General features: G+C 46.4%; 1 pseudogene; it reads right to left on the bottom strand.

Moving 5' to 3' along the window:
* LOC109461404 (LIM domain-binding protein 1 pseudogene) overlaps positions 1 to 5456 on the bottom strand; it is a 68734-nt pseudogene extending 63278 nt beyond the window's left edge.
* Positions 5457 to 17508: the final 12052 nt, after the last annotated feature.

Genomic DNA, 17508 nt, shown 5'->3' with positions numbered 1-17508 from the left:
TCAGAAAACTTGAATTTGTAAGAACCCTAGCTGCGTTCCTTAGTCATTGAAAGCTAAGCTTTATCACCAAAGTCTTGATGGATGTTTACCTACAGTTTTCTCAGGGATGTTGGCATATTTATCAGAAATACGTATCTGCCTATTTTCACATCCTTTGTGACAAATAGGAGCTCCTGCAAGCACAGGGTTTAAATACACTATCTTTTAAAAAATTATGTAATGCAACCTTACTTTGGCTAATACAAAACAATTATTTTTGTAGCAAGAGGGTGCTTGAAAATCCCTGTGCCAACACTACTGGTGCACATGTGTCGATTTCCAGTGCTGCCCTGAGAAGGGGCAAACGTGGGAGAGTGGTTATATTCCAGTCTGTTTCTTGCTTACTCCCTGTGGCTTTTTAGGAACATTGCTGGTTTCAATAGTGGTCCTTCGATTGCCCCCTGAACACAGAATGCGCAGGAAGTCCAGCTCCTTTCCAAAGCTTCACTGCAAACCTCAGATAAATGTCAAGTGAGGTCCTCATTCCACTTTAGTCTGCCTTCTCCCAGCTCAGTGCCCATCGCATCCTGGTGACCTTGAGTTTCTTCCACTTGGGACATTTAGGGTGTGTTTTCGGCCACACGCTGTGGACCAGGGAAGAGGATTATTCCCGTGTCATCCTCTGTCCTCTGGGACCAAGGCCTGTCGTATAAGCAAGATGTCTTCCTTTTTCTTGGCTTGGTTGAAAGGGATGTTTCTGATTCACCCTTGTGTGGGTGGCCCAACGTGATCACAAAGGTCCTTATGAGTGAAAGATGGAGGCCGGGGAGTCAGGGTGGGAGGGGTATGTGAGGATAGAAGCAGAGGCTGGAGCCATGCGATGCACGTGATGACACTTGACAGGTGTCTATTGCACGGACGAGTTATAGATTCTGTCCGTCAGATGTGAGGCTCCTTCATTCATGCTCGAATCCACTAATTACCTAGAAACTGGTAAGCTCTGGCTCTGTGCCCAGGGCACGACTCCTGGTGTGCCATCTTCTTATTTCTTCTTCTTTCCTGAGTGCCTCCTTCATTGTTTGCTGCCCCCTTCACCTTGAAACGCTTTCTCCACGCGGCTCCCAGGACTCCATTTCTCCTGGATTTTCTGTGTCTTACTGACAGCACCTCCTCCGTCTCCTTTGCTGGATCCTCTCATCGTCCTGAATTCCAAATGCTCGCGTGCTCAGGGCCCAGCCCTTGGCCCTGTATTTCCCCTGCCTACACACTCTCCCTTCGTGAGGTCCTGCAGTCACATGCCTTAATTATTACCTACCTAGGAATGACCTTCAAACTAGCATCGCCTACGTGGACTTGTTCTCTGAGCTCCACATTTGTGTATTCAGTTGCCTACCTAACAGCAATCGCCGCAAAAACATATGTTGAAATCCTAAGCCCGGTACCTCTGAATAGGACTTATTTGGAAATAGAGTTTTTGCAGATGTAATCATGTTAAGATGAGGTCACACTGGCTTAGGGCGGGCCCTGAATCCAATATGACTGTGTCCTTATATGAAGAGGAGAAGCAACACAGATGTAGACACACAGGGAAGATGCTGTGTGAAGACAGAGGAACAGACAGAAGTGATAGAGCTGCAAATCAAGGACCCCAAGGACTGGGGCCTCCACCGGAAGCTGGAGGATGTGAGGAGGGCCGGTCCCTGGAGCATTTGGAGGAGCTCAGCTCTGCCGGCTCCTGGATCATAGACTTGAAGCCTCCAGAAATGAGACAGCATATTTCAGTAGTGATAAGACACGTGATTGCGGGCATTGTTGTGGCGGCCCTGGGAACTTCATACAGTGTCCAAAATTGCAAGTGAATGATACTTGACACACTGTGATTTGGGGCCAGGCTTCCTTTCACAGCATTTGGATGTCTCTGCTTTGCTCGAAAGGGCATCCAGTACAGTTTATACAAAATAAAACCTGAAAACAACACCTGGTCTTCTTTTCCACTTTTCTGCAATTCAATACACAGTCAGGAAAGCTGGTCAGTGGGTAAGTGGATGTTCTTTGCGCAGCTCTGGTCATGTGGATGTATACTTTAATAGTAAATATGAAATGGCTTTGTCAGCCCATTTGGAAGGGAAATTCATTGCCAGTGCATCACGTAGTGAGGCTTACAACTTTGCTTCATTAAAGCTTTTGGGGAGAGCGCTGAATTGTAAGTGCTGAACACTGGATACCAGTAACAGCCGTGTGCAAACTGTGTTGCATGCGGGGCCATGGATGAGTAGCAAACCTAACAGTTATTCAGTGCTCACCACTTCTCCTGAGTTTGTTTTTCTCATCCCCACTTTATAGATGAAGACCGATGCCCAGACAGGTGAGTTAATGTAGTTGAGGACACTCCAGGACTCGACCCAGGTCTGGCGACCTGCACAGCCTGCTCCCCCTTTGCTACGATACACCGCCCTTCAGCATCTATTTGTGGACTGTACAGCTGCTTCTGGTTTTACTTGCCCAGTAGTGAGGCAGAGTATGGCAGTCCTTTCCCTCCTACATTTGATTGTGTAGGTGTGTGCACTGCACACAGACCCACGGACATAATTAAACACCATGCAGTTCCGAGCGTTATGGACGATAAAGCCACATTCTTTGTAATTGGCCCTTCTCTCTTGGAGTTTTATCAATTACCATGCCCTTCCATTTAAAGAGCCTGGCCTGCTAGATATAGACAGGGACTTGGTAACTTGCCTCAGTGGCCTTCATTTGCGTCGTGAGAAATGAGTCGTCTTATTGGGACACTTTCTTCTAATCATCTAAAAAATCTGAAGTTAGGCTCAGAAGACAAAATGAGCTTACATTCTGGAATTATTCTTATGGGTAAAGAGTTGGACATTAAATATTCAGTCGTGTGTATTTTTGTACATGCTGTCAGGAATTCTGAATATCTTCCTCTAAAATCTTAGAGAACAAAGATCACAAAACCAAAGACAAAATACCCTAGTGTGGTTAAACCTCGGCGGGCATTGTTCTGCTTTTCCTTTGCTCTCCCTGGAGCCCTGTCGGAGATGGAAGGTTTCCTCAGACAGCGATCCCTCAGCACAGGTTGGAAAAACAAAGTCCCTAGGACATTAGGCCACATCATTGACTCAGGAAAAAGGACTTTAAACTGTCTTTTTTAGTTTGGGTAAAAAAAAAAATCACAGGAGCAGTTGCTTCCATTTCCTTTAAAATTGTAATGGTGGAAACACTGATGGACATTAAGTTTCATCAGCGGGCAGTGGGGTTGCTAAGTAAGACCCTTTATAGTCTCTCTCTCTCCATCACTGCTTCCGTAATTCTTCTTGAACTTGCCCACACTTTAAGCTTACCTTTTCCCTGGTTCCAATGCATCCATCAGACGGGCACAGAAGTACAAGGCGAGGAAAGAGCTTAAGGTAGAATTTTTAGAAGTCATATTACAGAGCCCAGAAATCCATGCCGAGGCCACAGTTCCTGACTTACTCTGGGTCCTGAGGCCGTGGCCTCCCCTGTGGATTTCTCTCTCCTTCCCAGGACCCCTGCTGTAGGCAGCACCTTCATAGCCGTGTTCTGGGTAGGAGTCCACACACTAACCCCCGTAACGGCAGGAGGCTGCTTCGGTATAAGAAAGAACTCGGCTTTTTTTTTTTTTTTTTAGATCGCAAAAGGAACACTCATGTCAGAGCCAACAGCCGGTTTGGGCTCTGGAAGTGACTGGGGCGGAACCTGGGTTTAGCATACAGTGCTATACAGAATCTGAAAGGTAGGCGAGACTGGGCAAATGCTTGAATTCTGTAACATTTTAAATAGAAATTTAGGCAGAAACCCAAGTGCACCATTTTTTTCCCCCTTGGCCTCTTGTTTGCGGGAAAAAGATTCATGATTTCAGGAGGAATAATGCCAACGAGGACTCAGGTGTACACACAGCGAGTCTTCAGGGAGTCTGGACTGTGGGGGCTGGAAGAGCAGGCCTCTTTCCTCCTTGTTGGACACAACAGGACACGCAGATGGAAACTTCCGATGGCTTGCTGAGGTCGCGGTGAGGATAGAATGAGAATCAAGATAGTCTGAACCCAAATGGTTCTCTTTTCACCACACGTGCTGCCTCCTGTTTGGGGATTTTCTTTCCTTAAGAGAAAATAATATAAGGCAAAATGGAAGGGAAGAGAAACACTTGGGAGGCAACGTACTGGGCATGAAGAGCATGGGTTTGGGGCTAAGACGGAGTCGGCCTTGAATTTGTACTCTGCTATTTAGATGTCTCTAAGTCTTAGTTTCCTCACCTGTGCAATGGGGTCGATAATATGTACCTTGCAAGGCTGTATTCAAGGTGAGGGGAATATGCGTGAGGCCGTGCTGGGATACAGCTGGCGATCAGCAAACACGTTCCCGCACCCCCAGCGCAGGGAATCACCCCCTTCCTTGCAGGGAATCTTGGACCAGCTTCATCTTGGTCATTGCCAAGCGGAAAAGGCTTCTCTGGGGGAGCCGCATAAAGTGAAGTGCTGTGACTTCATGCGGCGTGTGTCCCAGGCGCGCCGCTGGGATCTGACATGTGGCTAGAGCCCCCTGCTATCATATTAACCACGTGTGCTTGTAGCTGACTTGGGTGAGGGTCATGCAGACTTTAGTGCTTCTCTTTGCTTCAGACAATGTTGGCTCTTGATACGGATTATGCTCAACTCTACACTTCTTAAAAATCATGTGAAAGGGGACACATCTTTTGAAGAATGTGTCACTTATGGGTTTCAGGGAACAGCCTAAAAGGAATGGATGCTGAATTTTCATTTTCTGGGGGACTTGATAGTGTGTAGGAGGAAAAAGTGAGATGTCCCCAAACTCGTTGTGTCCCCATTTGTGCCAAAAACTAGGGGTTCCTTTCACTTTCCCCTTTTAACCCCACCTGTGTGCCTCTTATGTTATTCATGAGTCCCAGGGTTTAATAGACTGTGAGCTGGGAATGGCACTTCTGTTGCAACCCCCCTGTAATCAAACCGTTTTTCCGAGAGAGGCTATTGGTCCGATCCACTCTAAGCCAGCGGGGTGAGGTCATCCCCATGACTTATGATGTAAAGTATGTTTGCTGCAAACACACCAATTTCATGGAGGTGGCACTTCCTCTTAGCTAGCGTTGTCCCCTCTTCAAATACACTATCTCGGAATGTTTTTTCTGCAGACACCAAATTGTTTATAAATACTCATTTTGTAGATAGAGATGGGCTTTTTTTTTTTTTTTTTTTTTTTTAACTACCATTTTTTTAACGCTGAATTTTAAACTTTTGTTTGCTTGTTTTACCTTTTGTCCCGTTCGGTCCATGGTGGCTGGCTGCCCTCCCGCTTGTTCTTACCTGCGAGATGCCCACAAGGTCTGTGTGGTGGATAGAAGTTATTCCACCCTCCTCTGTCTGGTCCGAACACAGTTTACTTCTCCTCCTGTTCTCCTGGACATCTTCCTCCGTCGTGGAAGCCATCGCGGCCGCCTTTGAGAGTTGTTGTTTGGTTTTCATTTCTTCCTAGGCAGATTCTCCCATACAGGGACTGTGTGCCCTTCGGTGCTTGACACATTTCTGGGGCGTGGGGGTGTCTTTTGCTCCTGAATGAGAGGTCACAGAGTGTAAGGGAAGGAATGGGGATGGGATTAGCTTTTCCTGGGACCCATTGTTAGCTGGGTCTGACTTGCCCGTGTCCCTGCAGGCATTTTCTGTCTTTCTCTGTCCCTCTCTTCTTCTTAGTTGCTCATTAAGGTGTCGTCCTTCCTTCAAGTGTGTGTCTGCTTTGCCCTGTGGTCCCTCTTGGGATTTTTCCTCTTTCTGCACATTGGCTTTGCAGTGTCAAGGCCACAACCTCTCCACATCCACGTGAGGAGTTCACCAGGCTGAGTCGGGCAGATCTGGGACGTCCCGGCCCTGGTGTGTCTTGGCCCTGCCGAGAGGCCGGGTCTATGCGGGCTTTTCCCGAGCCCCAGGCACCGTAAGGAACACAGAGTACAACCTGCTGCTCAGTTTTCGGCTCTGAGCTCCGTGTATTTTGCAGCGTTTTCTCTAGTCTCCCTCTTCACCTTGAGCTTTATGGTTTCGCTGTATCATTTAGAGGTTGAGTTGCTTCTTTCGCTCTCTCTGTTGTTGATTAACTTTAAAAATGTCCTCCTATAACTCTCATCCAAAAGTACTGCTTAAAGATCCAGACGGTTACATATGGAAATCTGTACTGATTTGTGACCTAGTCTGTCATGTCCAGGAATTCCCCTGGGGGTCGCAACCCTGCTGCCCACTCCCTCTGGGCTTCGTCCATTCCCTGTCTCACGTCCTCGTGTTTTCAGTGGTACTTCCTGGGATCACCTTTTACATAAACTCTTTGCAGTCACATCTTTGTCTCGGAGTCTGTTTCTGGGGAAACCCAATGTAAGACAAACTCTGTACATTGCTTTGCCTATTTTGTATAATCCCCGAACATTTTCTTTTCCCAAATAGCAGTATGCAAGCAGAAGTGTGATGTCAGCCTTCAAAAAGCCTTTCATACCAACAGCATCTAGAAACGATGACTGTCGCATATGTAGATCATGTCACTGCAACCACGTGAAGTAGGGGTCCGCCATGACCAGCGTGCATCAAAGCTGCTGGGGCCACTCACACTTCGTCATGCACATTCCCCACTGTGATCAATAATTGTTCTCATATTGTTAGCGTGTCTAGGTCACAAGGAGAGGTGGGGGCCTGATGAAGACAAAGCATCCATCCCTCACGTTAGAACTAAGGGCTTGTGAGTGAGACCATGTACGTGCTGTAATTACCTTGTTGGCTGTTTCGTAACTTTCCAGTGTTTTTCTCATCGTAACTAAGCTCTTAGTGAAACAGGTCTATGAGGTGGTTTTCAGACCAGGAGGAAACGGGGAAAGCTATCCTGCAGCCACATGTGGGGAGGTGGCCTTTAGATACATCAAGGGTGGTGACAGCCCCGAGAGTGGAGACGGCAGTGTGAGTCCTGGGCGTTTCACAGACAGAGGGCAGTGCGGGCAGCGTGTGGGTCTGACACGGGCGCTCGGGCTGAGCGGGAGAAGCCCCCCCTCGAGCCCACACACATACGTCATGACCTCTTTGTGACCCTACAAACCCACGTCCCCACCTTGTTGAGTAAGAGCATTGATTACAAAGTAAGCTATTGATAAAACAAATAATCTGTCACTCTTTAAATCCTACTTACGAACCCAATCATAAAACATGCCTATGCAGTGAAATTTTCATTTTAATGATCTCAAAACAGCAAACAGCGTTTCAGGGAGTGAAGCTGCACATGACAGAGTTACGGGGTTGGCCCCAGGTACTTGTATGACTGATCGAGCAGAAGAGACCTGTTGGGAATCATTGTGGGAACAGGAAAACAGCTTCCCCAAAGCAAAGGGTTTTGTGAAGTATAACAGGGACGAGAGTCACCTTGAATGAAACGAGCCTGTGGAGTGAGTGTGCTTTCTGACGAGATGGTTAAAAGCAGAGACTGAGAGGAAATGTTGAATGTGAACATGGTGGTAAGGTTTGACTTGTGCCGAAAATGCAGCCGTCAGAGCAATCATTTGATAAGGACGCCTGAGAGTAGCGTTCGTGCCACAGGAAGAGCAGAATTCCTCAGGGTATCGGACTGTCTTCAACGTCTGTCTTTACTCTGGAAGTGCACTCCTAGGACCTGTCAGCTCATTAGGGCCTGTCCCACTCAAGACTCGCAGAGTTGCCTGAGTCACCACTGAGAAACTTTGCGGTTATCATCAATGTGCGTGAATCACAATACCTATTTTCTCTGCTGTCACAGTGGAGAGGCTGGGGGGCATGCACTTTCCATTGCTTTCCGTATGGCACCCCAGCCTCTGCGGGCCCCTGTGAAGCATCAGGTGGCCTGCTGTCATTGGTCAGGCTGACCCGCAGGACAGGATGGTGGCAAGTGCTGACAAAGAGCTCAGACTGGATCAGTGACAGCACCTGAAATGAAGTCGAGGGGACTTACCCACCAGTGCAAAGGGGAAGAGAGATGTGTTGAGAATCGGAGATGATAAATTTGTCCGTTTGTTCACTCGCTCGCTCACTCACTCACTCACTCACTCACTCACTCACTCATAGCCTGTGTACTGGGCACAATGCTGCCCGTGGATGTTTTAGGGAAAGGCTGTGAAGCACTCCTGGAAGCTTCCTCACAATCTGCTCATGTATTATAATCGTTACAATTGTCCTTTATTTGACAGATGACACAATTGTAACTTGAAGGTGTCGTGTTAGCTGACTTCCTCTGAATTATGCAATATTAGTAGGATTTGGGGTACTGTGAGAAGTAAGTGGGTATTAGACCTCTAGCTGTTTTTGTTGTTTTCAATGGTGTGGAAAGTCATCCACCATGAAGAGTAGCAAAGCTTATCTAATGCAGGCTTTCCACAATTATTTCATTGTGACAGCAATTCAGTATATATGTGTTGTATTTGCTTTAAATTCAGGAATCAGGCTTAGGTTCTTAAGATAGCTGCTTCCTGGACCAAGGTCATGAGGTTTTGGAAGGCCTCTTTTTCTTCCTTGGTTAAAGCCGTGGGTTGTTCCTCTAGGCAGAGGCTCACTGAAGAGAGAGGCCCTTGTGTAGCCAGGAAAGGCTGTGGTTTTAATAGACCCAAGGCCTTTGGCACAGGTGAAGCAGTGAGAGAGCTGCCCTCCAGAAATTCTGAACCTGGGAGAGAGCAGGGCTAAGTAACGTCTTTCCCTGCAGTTGATGGGCTTGCAGGAAACTGGCCTCTGGGGCTTTTCAAGGCGTGTATGGGTCATTGTGGACTGAAAAGTGGTGAGCTCAGCTTTCTGTAAGGAAGGCTGCTGGTGATGGAGGCCACCAGCTGGGGTGCTCACCAACTCAGGCCCGCCCTGCCTCTTTGAAGGCGGCAGTGGCCAGGAGGTAGACCCACCTGCAGTCCATCTGAGCTACATACACTGCTCGCTGGGTGAGAAGTTCTGGTTGTGCCTTCTTAGGATCCTCACATGAGAAGCAAGTAACGTGAGATGTGACTTCCTGACTCACTCACATTCAACTCATTTAACTTATTCTACCAACATTTATTAAACATCTAGCAGGTGTTGGGTTTCATGTGAGCTGCTGAGCTGACAAAGACACGTGATAACTCAAACCTCGTTCTCCAGAAGGTTGAAATTAAGTAGGAGAGGCAGACGCAGGAAAACAAATTCGACAATGGTCCCATGATGCAGATGTGTGTGTGGCACACCTGGGATCACAGGAGAGAGCTGTCCTCAAAGGAAGTGCTCTTTTGGAGGAGGTCTTTCTTCATGTCACCTGACGAAAGGCTGGTCTGGTGTAAGGGGTCTTCCATGGGTACACACTGGATAACTCATGTCGGGAGGGTGTTTTTAGCTGTTGCTGTCACGATTCGATTCTAGGTGTGTGCTTAACAAATACTGTGTGTGTATTCTGTGCTGGGTGCTTTTAGACATTGAAGAGATAGCCTGCCATTCAGAGACCCACAATTTCCTGGTAGAGGCAGGCAGCACACAACTGCAGGAAATGTGTACCTCAATTCTATCAGTGTTTCTTGGGTCAGGGAGGTGTCCTAAAGGGAGGAGCCATTAGATCTGAATGTCCCACACTTAAGTGGCGTGACAATTGGACATCTGTCTGGCGTTTCTCCCAACCTTGGAAAAGTGGTTGACAATAACAAGCTGAAATGCAGGTCGGCATCTCCTTTCAAACCGTTCAACATAACTACCATGGCAACCCTCGCCTGCCATCACTGGTGACCGCCACCCCCTCATGTGATGGCCGCCGTAGCGTGCGTCCTTCCTGCACAGACACTGGCCTCCAGAGCCACGTGCCTGTGAATGCCTCTGCTTCATCCTCGGGGACCAAATACTCCTTACGAGTCAGGACCATTCCGTGCACTTGCATTTTGCCCTTTTCTTAGCACCTGGTACGTGCTGCATACCCCGGGCTGGGCATCTAGACTGGTCTTCATTTACACTTTCACTATTTAACCTAGTCACCCACATCTAGTGACACCGACCATATGCCACTGGAGTGGATACTAGGGACACAGTGGTGACAAGACGAAGCAGTTCCTGCCCTCACGGAGTTTGCAGTACAGCAGGGAGGACGAGCAATTCAATACACAATTAGAATCCAGCGTGGTGAGTGTCTGAAGAATGTAAAGATGAGAGGAAGTGACTTCCTGCATGTAATATTTTAAGAGATTTTACCACACTATGAATTGTTAGCAAGTTAATTAGAACAAAGAATAAATTATATGTCACAACTGAAGAATTGTGAATTAAAACCTGGCTTTTATGAAGTATTCAAAATATACTATGGTCAGAGTTGGTTTCAATGAATAATAGTCAAAAGAAATTTGCTGGAAAGCCCAAGTTACATCTTTTCTTCTGACGCCACATCTTATCATGTCTCCAAGAAATGGTAGCATTCCTAGTTGGCTACGTAAATGTTCTGTGCCTGGGAAGACTGACATTAGTTCCAGTCAGGAGAAGGGGCTGCCAAGGTGGGAACCAGAGCTCCCGAGCCTGTGACACGTGGAGTGGATGTGGATCAAGAGGCGGGCGAAGTTAGGTTTGAATAAAACCGACACAGAAGACGGGCAGTGAGTGTCAAGTTCTCCCACGTGAATTCTCCCAGACCTCTTTGCTCCGTGCTTATCTGTTGTGCTTCTGTACCTGTGGGGGTTTTGCCGGCACCCCCTTACGATACTGCTGGCTTCTGCATTGATTGTTTATTTACAATGTTCTAACACCTGAGGAAGCCATCACAGGGGGTGGAAAGATGGTGTTTATCCTACACATTCCGGTCTGCTGTTACCAGAGATACGGGCTACCCAGTAAGGCAGAAAATACATTATCTTAAAATTTGTGTAAATTGCCAGTTGCTGTATGTGACATTCTATGTCACTTCAGAATTTTTGGCACCAACTATGGGAGCAGAGAGAACTATTGTGGCACCCGGATCAATCCCCAGGAAGGAAGATTTTAATCCCTGTTACGCTGTCCATGAAAAATTAAAAAATAGAAATAGAATATATGCAGATTTTCTCTATTTTCCTCACACTCTGTTTTCTTCCATTGCTGTTTCTTCCTGTTCCATTTTTCAGGAAGGGCAGCCGCATTGCAAAGTGTGCACCAGGAAGCCTTAGCCTTCAGTCCACGCCGTCTGCTTCAGTGCTAAAGCCTTCCTTGTATTTTTTCTGCAGTGTCTAAATAGAAGCCATTCATTCAAATCTTATTCAACTTCCTAGAAATAAAATATGAAAGTGGGTGAGAGCTACAGTGCTCTCTGCTATCCAATGCAAATGTATGCAAATTTCTTCATATTAGAATCATTGTCTGGTTGTCATCCTCGCACGGGGCACATCAAAGCCATATGACCTGATTTTTGCACCTGCTGTTTAATTAAATTTACAAGGCAGACACACTCTCCACTCCTGGTGATATACAAATCCGTTTTTACAGCCCCAGCTTCTAATTTACAAGGTAGCTGACTGCTGTGCTTCACCATCAAGAGCGGCCCAACTGCTCTTTGTTACACCGAAGATTAAAAAAGGAAGACGTGGCCGTCATGTGGGCAGAGGAATTAACAAAAATATTAGAAATCATTTCCCTCTCCCACCCAAGCCCCAATTTTTGCTGTAGCAACGCAAAGGAAGGATCGGAGAATTTCACAGCAATGGGAATAGCATTTGGGTTCCTCTAATTGTCACAAAGGGGACAAAGCTCCACGCTTCTCTGACATACCCAGTTACTCTGTGTGGCGGGAGTCAGGGCTTCTCAGAACAGCAGGGCCGGTGTGGTCTGGGGAAAGATCAGGGTCCCGGGGCTGTCATAAGCTCCAAGTGCTGTCTTAAAGATATGGATTGTGTGACAGTAATACCTATGGCATTTTCCCTTGGCTTCTACCTACAAGGAATTTTCAGTCTTTAAATTGTATGTATCTCTTCATAATGGTGGAAGAAAATAGCCGCGCGTGATTCTTACTGTCTTGTGATAGGTGATTGTTTGTTCTTGGGCCGACGTGGTGTTCTTTGTTTATTAAGAGCTGGCAAACAGACATGGCTTTGGTTTTCCTGAGAGATGGCTCAGAAAGAAAAGCCAAGGCAAATGTTTTAAGAGAAGGTTAGGGTAGATGAAAAATAATACATACTTCTTTGTCTTTTGGTACTGTCACCCGGCCCAAGGGCTTAAGTGGAAGCATAATGCCTTTTCAGTGATTGTAGAGAAAATACATATGCTCTGAAATCTTGAAGGTCCTCACAAAACATAATTTTTGTGAAATACATGAAACATTACCTTCTGATAAAGGGAAGTGAACTTCTGAGAGTCAGCCAATAGGTGGCACCACATATTCACCGAACCAAATTACACGGCAGTCAACTTTGGAACAAGTCACATAAATGAAAGCCTAGAGCTGCAACTAACTGTGAGACATATGGGTTGAGTCCCAGGCCTGCCCAAGAATAACTTTGAAGAAATTTTGTTTTCTGGCAATACAGATGCTAACACACCACAGAACCTTTAAAAAGAATAAATATGTAGATGGTTCATAGCTTTCAGAATAATTTAACCTTCCCCCCAAAATTAAGATAGCATCGCAAGAATAAAATAATATAAACTCTGTTTTTCTGCTTTGGGAGAAATAAAACTCGGTGACTGTGATACTCTCAGGAAGTATCTGTCCATTAGCTTCTATTTACTAACATTTTATTATTTCAGCCTCAAGTATAGAGCAAAGAGTGAATTCATCTTAAACTGAGCTATGAGAAGTAAATAATATTTAAGCACAGAGTTCCATGCAGGAAAATGTCATTGCCTGAATTTAGAATGTTTGGCTTCTTTGTTCTGTAGTATGAAATGCAGTCAAAGTGTTCCCGTTTGAGGACCAAATGTACTCCTTACAAAATTCTTTGTTCCGCCGTGGGAGCGCCTAATCGTTGTGCTAGAACAGGTGGGGAGCAGTTTCTGAAAAACGGGATTTGCAACGCTATCAATTTTAACTGAAAGATGAAGCGATAGCTTTGAGATATGTAAGCCTTTCACCTTAAAACTCGCGTTTTATTTCAACGATGACTGTTGACAAAAGACTGAATCTGTGTGAGTTTGTTGGATCAGATGCTGGTTGAAGTTACCCTTGTCGAGTGGACCTGCTCGGATGGGTGGACTCCTAGGGAAATGCAAGCGTGACACGCAGAGGGGTTGACAAGAGCCACGACTGATAGAAGGGTCAGGGCCCTTTGACTAATACAGTGCTTCTGCGATGGACGGTGCTAGCAAGGACTTGATTCCCTAAGCTCCTAAACATATGTTTTGTTGTTGCCTCTGGAAGGTAGAGAAGGGCAGCAAAATTAGTGTTCAGTTACCATTAAAGCCAATATGATTAGACCATTTTGCTCGTTGCCACCTGGACAGTCTGGGTAAATCATTTCTAATATGTCTCAGTATATAAATGAGTAGCATTTCTGCAAGGAAAACACATGTAAAAGTGACTTATATGATGGAGTCAAACTACTGTAGTTTGTTGTTTATATTTTAATATCTTCTCAAATGTAAAGGGAAAAAGGCAGACTAGAATTTAATGCCTGATCCATGCCAGGTTTGGTATTAGTCATTGGTTAATGCCTATGTATGTGTATATGCGTATGTATATTATATACATACACATATAATATGTATATACATAACACACACACACACACACACACACACACACACACATCGCATTGATGAAAGGTTAAAAGATCTTTAAACCTGAATCCCAAAGCTGGGATAACCAATATAAAACACTTTTGACTCCTTAATTATTAAAATTAACTCCAAAATTAACACCTTACCTCGATCTCCTTAACAACAGAGGACGTATCTTATTCCATTTTCTGTCTTTGTCCAGCACAGAGCCTGAACCACACTGAAGGGTTATTAGCTGTTCACTGTTGCTGCTGTTATTTTAGTTGTGTTTCTATATTGTGTGTTGATTGATTAATCAAATGATGTGACATCTAGGAGCTGGACCCCGTGGGGGGTGCTGGGGGGGTGCAGGTGTGAGAACCAGTCCTTTGTTCTTAGGGAGGCATTAGTGGAATTGCAGAGAGACACTTACGCATGTGTAACAGTAATAAAGCCAAGTGTCTTTAGCTTTTCTCAACATCCTCGTCTTCCTTTGCTTAGTGAGGCTAAAATAATCTTCTTCACAAAGTTGGGAGTGTCAAGGAAGGGGCGCTCTCCCAGTCTGGGTTCCTGGCCCCGTACAGGGCTGTCCTGGGGCTCTGCCTGACCATCACATGACCGCCATCGACTACCAATGCACCCGAGGGAGCTGCCACACCAGCCCCTCTTACAGATGAGCATGTGGGAGTCCCTCTCTAAATGTCCTTTTCTTTCATTCCGTGTAAGTTCTGCCAGTGGTGTTCATCAGCCCCCACACCCCTTAGCATTCCCAGCCCCTTCCCATGGCCGACCTGGCCTGAGACCATAGCCCACCTCATGGCTGTCACGGACCTCTTGCAGGTCCCAGCTATGGGACCATCTCCCGGTTCCCATGGGCTATGCTCTCCCACACTTTCAGGACACGCTCTTCCTTCAGGCGAGGACTCTCAGGGGTATTAGTCCCTCTGTCTCACTGATTAAGACGAGGTGGGAAGTGAAGTGATATCCAAGGTGACAGAGCTGGCAAGTGGGGAGCTGGGATTGGGCCCCAGTGTGTCCCCGTTGAAAACCTGGGGCCCCCTGGGGTGGGGTACGCAGGAAAGGTTTCTCAGTGCCAGCTGGCATAGGATTTACTGTGAAGACAGACATGGATTTTGAGGGGCCAAGGGTGGGGGGCAGACCACGACGGGGAGGGCGGAGGTCAGCATGAGGCAGGCTCAGAGACGAGTATTCCGTATTGTAGTTTCATATTGCTTTCAGTAAAAGAAAGCTTTTCTGCTCGCTCCATCTTGACAATTTTCCAAAAATAATTATATGGACTAACTACACAATTGAACAAATATAAAGCACCTACTATTGTTACCTAATCTGACACATTCAGTACGAGCGACCCATCTTGTTAAAATGCAAAAGCTGGTTAGTACACCTTTGTCCAGATTCCCAAGGAAAAGATTCTCGCAGTTCGGAGGTCTGAATCCTAGAATTCCAAGACCCTTGGCCTTTCCCACAAAGGAACCTCAACGTCAGCCAGACACATCTTACACTCATGTCCCCAGGGCCACTCAGAGGAGAGCCCCTTCGTACTCCAGAGAAGCAAACTCCGAAAATAATAATTAAATCACTGGGACCAACCAGCCTGATTGGAAGGGACAGGCTGGCCTCTCAAGTAAAGGTTCCTAAAAGGAATGCTTTAGGGTTGTAACCTGGTGACCCCTGACACCGAGATCCCCTTCAGCTTGAAGGCCCCTTGCAGATAGTTCTGCAAAGGCATCAGAATGCAGGGCCTGTCCCCGGTGGCGTCCCTGGTCTGGTGCAGGGGGCAGTGCTGCTCTGAGCGGTCGAGGGAGAGGACATCGCCCCATGTTTGTCATTTGTCAGGAAGGGAGGCGACGGGGCAGAAAAATCCAGTGACGGCCGGGCTGTGGGAGGCGTGGGGGCCCGTGATGCATGGCCAGGACAACTGATAGAGTCATCTGATGGAGACACCAGAAGAGCTGTGCTGCCTGCACCAGCAACAAAGGAGGGCAGGGCAGAGAGGACCACCAGTGACAAGGGGAAGGGTGGACCTTCTTCTGCCCTGCTGAAGTCATCTTTATAACCAAATTGAGCCAATGCTTAAATAGAATAATTTGAAGTTTGGGACATTTGGAAACAATAGAAAAGAAGGCAGTGGAAAACCTGCTTTGGTGTTTCTTTAGCATGAAGCGTGACTGATGACCTGGCATTTGGTATGAAGCGTAAGAAAAGGCTTGTGACTTCAGGCGTCAACATGCGAGACGAACTCCTCTCTCTTAACAGTAAGCACGTCACTTGCCGCTTGAGTACACCAATGTCCCTTGCCTCAACCATGAAGTGAGGTGACAGCTGTCCATCTTGCCTGCGAGGGCGTTGGGAACTCCAACAAGGTGAAAGCTTTGAAAGCTCTTTGTGTACAAATAGGAACAGTTGTGATACGTCCACCTTAGATTCCATTCAGGCCTTGAAGGCGGTCCTAACAGTTTCTCAAATGACACTCGGCTGCGAACACATTATAGTGATTCTCAGAAAGTACCTGCTTAGTTTTCTAAGCAGAAGTCTCCCCCACTCACATCTTTCTTTCTTCTCTTGACTTACGTGTGCATCTGGGGTGAGATTCTAGCTCAAGACCGAGACGCAAATCTTGGCCCCACTCGTTAGTTAGATCCTATCACATCAAGATGCAGGTTTTGAGCTTCAGTCCCTCCACATCGAAAATGGGTAATAATATCTACACGGTGGACAAGCTTTGAAGGTTGACTCGGCCTCCAGATAAGTCCCGGCCCAGCGTTTGGCACACAAGCGTGCTCTCTGAAGTTTCCCCCATGCCGATGGGCTAGTGTGAGGGCAAGGAGCCTCCTTATACATTTTCACAAAGCACTCACTTCTACATAAGACCTCTGCTGATGCTCGATGCCCATACGTCCTTATTAAAGAACGGCATTCCATCCCACGTAAGAAGCTTTGGCTGCTTCTGTGTTAGGCAGGTGATAGGTCAAAGGACCCTACAAATGACTGTTTAGTGTGTAGTTAAAGGATGTTTCCACTGGGCTGTGTGGGTGCGTAAGACAGTGCAGGTTTGGGAGTCGTACAGCTTGAGTTCACTCCCACGCCTTCTGCTTGCTAGTTCTCTAGCTTCCAAAAGGCTAACTAGCTGTCCGTGGGCCACAGTTTCCAGGAGAGGATGACAACGTATTTTAAATGCTCAGCATAAGGAGCGACACAGAGTAAGGGCTTCACAAATGCTGGCTCTTTCTTTCCTGTGCCTCTTATGAATTAGCATGTTACAAATAATGCGAAACTGACAGGCGTGTGTTCCAAGTACCGTCCAGTATATCAGGCCCTGTGTCCTCAAGGTCTGCTCTCCATTCACTTCCACATGGTGTCACCATCCCGGACCCGTAGAGGAGGTGAGACTGTACTCAATTTTGAGTTCAATGCTCAACTCAACCCTGGAGTCCTGTCTGCAGGGCCCGTAAAGACAACAGCCATCACCACACGGGTTATTTAACCCAGTGAAACTTCGCGGGAGCAGTGATGATTTTTTTTTTTTTTTTTTAATAAAGAGACCTTCCTTATCATGTCTCCAAATTAGTCCTTGTGACGACTTCTATGGAAAAACAGAATTCTCCTCTGCCACGTGAGAAACTTTTAGTAGCTCATAATGTTCCTATTGTTAAAGATAATTTGGGGGGATTTAGTGTATTTTATTTTCATTATTTCATCTCTGCAGAATGCTCGTCTCCCTCTCCCTTCCCAGGAACATGTATTTAGAAACAGAAAACTCTTAAATATGAAAAACAAACAAAAACCACACAAACAATAGCAGGTAAACGTTGGC

Source organism: Rhinolophus sinicus, chromosome 2 (genome assembly GCF_057876585.1).
Source record: "Rhinolophus sinicus isolate RSI-liver-muscle chromosome 2, RSI-T2T, whole genome shotgun sequence".
Classification (NCBI taxonomy): domain Eukaryota; kingdom Metazoa; phylum Chordata; class Mammalia; order Chiroptera; family Rhinolophidae; genus Rhinolophus; species Rhinolophus sinicus.
Note: the sequence above shows the minus strand (reverse complement) of the source record. Positions and strands in the feature narration are given on the sequence as shown.